Source organism: Petaurus breviceps, unplaced genomic scaffold, assembly GCF_028583685.1.
Source record: "Petaurus breviceps papuanus isolate PSGF00001 unplaced genomic scaffold, PetGlider_PUasm1.0 156, whole genome shotgun sequence".
Taxonomy (NCBI): Eukaryota; Metazoa; Chordata; class Mammalia; order Diprotodontia; family Petauridae; genus Petaurus; species Petaurus breviceps.
Genome location: NW_027185720.1, coordinates 244,785 through 247,788, shown reverse-complemented (window position 1 = coordinate 247,788; position 3,004 = coordinate 244,785). Strand labels below are relative to the sequence as shown.

Below are 3,004 nucleotides of genomic sequence, written 5' to 3'. Positions count from 1 at the left end.
AGAGGGAGGGAGGGACAGAGGGAGGGAGGGCGAGAAAGAGAGAGGGAGGGAGGGGGAGAAAGACAGAGAGACAGAGAGAAACAGAGAGGAAGGGAGAGAAGGTTACCAGAGTACTACAGAGAATCTATTTAATCTCTAAGTAGTTCCTAGGTATTCAGTTTCTGGAAACATAATACCTAAATACTTTAGAGTAGCCATATGAGTACTCCCTACTTAGGTATACATTGTTAACCCTCTGTTTGTTGGTAGATGCTTTTTATGAATTGCTGTCACTAAGAAAAATAATAATAATTAAAATCATCACCTAAGATGAACCCCCTTTTGTGAGTTCTGACTCTGGCTTCGAATCCCTTAGAGACTTAGTTTTAATGCCTCCTTCCCCCTCCCTATCACTCAATACTAGTGCCCACCTCCTTTGAGATAACCTCCTATTTACACTGTATTAATCCGTATACATATGACTTTTTGTATATTGTCTCCACCATTATAAAATAAGTTCCTTGAGGGCAGGGCCCCTGTTTTTATTTTTTTTATTTTTTAAATTTTATATGTTATATATAATATATTTATATTTTTTAATATTTATTTTTTATTTTTCCTTTTATACTTATTGCTTAGGATATGTCAACACTTAATAAATGCTTTGACTGACTAACTGATCCTTAAAGAACAGAAGCTATCCATCGCTATTCCCAAAGCCTTTCCAAAGTCTACCAGAGCTTGCACTCCCCCCTCTTAGCCTTTGAGAATTCCCACAGCATAATAAAATATCAGGCAATAATTATTTATCAAGTACCTACTATGTACCATCCTGTACTGTGTTAATCACTAGACCATGGGCTAAGCATCATAACAGGACTTTAGCAAAAGAGAAACATACTAATTTAAAAAAAAAATTCCACTCCCAAAATAACAACAGTCATCAACAACCTGGAGTTCCTTTGTACAGAATTAAGCAAACCATCCATTAAATGTGTTCCTTTTTTTTTCCTGGCATTATACAAGTTCATTCATGCAGTCATCCCCATCCCTGCTCTTTCTACAACAGACATACTCATTTCACCTAAGTTGTTTTTTAAAGGGGGAAAATTCTATCAAATATCCAATTTTCCTTTATCTCAAGGCTATTCTAACTCCTTAAGCATTCTTGACCAATGTTAGGGAAGAAAACCAGCACCTCTGTAGATAGGCATGTTGTTACAGTAGAAGGAACATTGGATCTGGTCAGAGGACAAAAGCCCAAACCTGTTTCTGCTGTTTAATTCATGTTTATCTTCGGCAAGTCATGTTTGAACTAAATGACCTCCAAGTTCCCTTCCACTTCTAAATCTATGACTCCAGGATTCTGGAAGAAGTTTGGAGCTAAAGAAGATTTTTAGACTCATTAGGATCCAAATTCCTTAATTCAGAAGAATCTTTTAATTGTTAAGCTAAATAACTGTAGATGGGGACTACACCAACAGAGGTACTCTAATATTAGTCAGGCCCTAATATTATTGACGTATTCATTAAATTCCCAAATTCTGACAAAACAGAAGCTTGAAATAAAAAGCCCACAGTCAACACAGTCCCTCCAACTCTGCCACTCTTAAGAACTGGATTTGAATTCCCATAGTCAACTCTGAGTTATCTGTGTCAATGGAGAAGACCAATGGTCCAAATAATCCAGAGCTTCAGACAAACTCAGAGCTATTTGTATAACCTAATGTATGTTTGCATTCTGTGGCACAAATCCCATTTTAACTAATGCACAATAAAATGATTTTCTAAGTTCCTGTTAATAGAACACAATTTTGATGCAACAAAATTATAGAATTATCCAGTAGAATCATTTGTATCTTCCCCCTTCCTCCATCAACTGTAAATAGTATCTGACCTGCATAATTATCTGTGTGTGTGTGTGTATAAATCCACATAGATGCATATTTATCCTCCTAATTATAATATCATAGAGGAGCAGTGTAACATAGAAGGTGGAGAGCTGGCCTCAAAGTTAGGAAGATCTGAGTTCAGATTTCACACATAAAGACCTTGGGCAAAGCATTTAAATCAATCAATCAATCAATCCATACTCTAGGAAGCTAAGACCATCAGTTGCAGAAACTGTATTGGTGGAAGGAGTTAGCTCACCTGGAAGTTACTTATAACAATTAAATCACAAGACCCACCTCTATCCATGAATATAATGCCATTTATTAATTATCTATTGCTTAAGCTAACATTAAAATAAGTTGGCATTGATAAAACCCTCAGGGATGGGATTATTGAAGGGATTGGCTTGAGATGGGTGTGGTAGGAAGATGTGGGGCAAGAATTTAAATTTTCTGTAGTTTGCTGTTGAGAGTGAATCATTTAAAGACTGGGTATTAGAGCAGGGGCCCTGGTGTCAGGAGGACCTGAGTTCCAATTTGGCCTCAGACACTTAACACAAAAACTAGCTGTGTGACCTTGGGCAAGTCATTTAACCTGGATTGCCTCCAAAATGCAAAAAAAAAAAAGGACTGGGTGTTACTTGTATGAGGGTGGGAGTGGGAGTATGGAGCATGATTGGAGCCCTAGATGGGCAAGAATCTTTGGTGACAGATATGACCCTTCCTAGTTCCTTCTCATAAAACATTTAATGTCTTCCTTACCATATCGGTTTCCTTCATAGCTAGCAGAAGCCATTGACGTATACCAGTAACTCAGTTTTTTAGAATTGAAGCCCCATCAGTATTATTTTGAGTTCAATAATCTCCCATCCCACTTCTAGAACTACATTTGGCATTTATTTTATATTTGAGGAAAAATGAATTAAATAAACTTGAGCAGAATTTCATAGAATTCTTGTTGATCACTGTTTGATCATGCTCCAGACAGAAGGAACTTGAGTTGGTAGAAACAATGGAGCTCATTGAAATAGGAAGCTACTGTTGATGGCTCACTTCCTCCATATAACCACACCCCAGGTGAGCTGGTCTAGTTCTGTCTTCCACAGCCCTGGAGCCTCAGCTGATTGTCAGAT

The 3,004-nt window shown here is 37.5% G+C and overlaps 1 protein-coding gene across 1 annotated transcript in view; it reads left to right on the top strand.

The window, feature by feature from the left end:
• Positions 1-3,004, top strand: part of PTPRB (protein tyrosine phosphatase receptor type B) — a 156,599-nt gene that overhangs the window by 120,507 nt on the left and 33,088 nt on the right. The gene's annotated exons all lie outside the window — the stretch shown is intronic.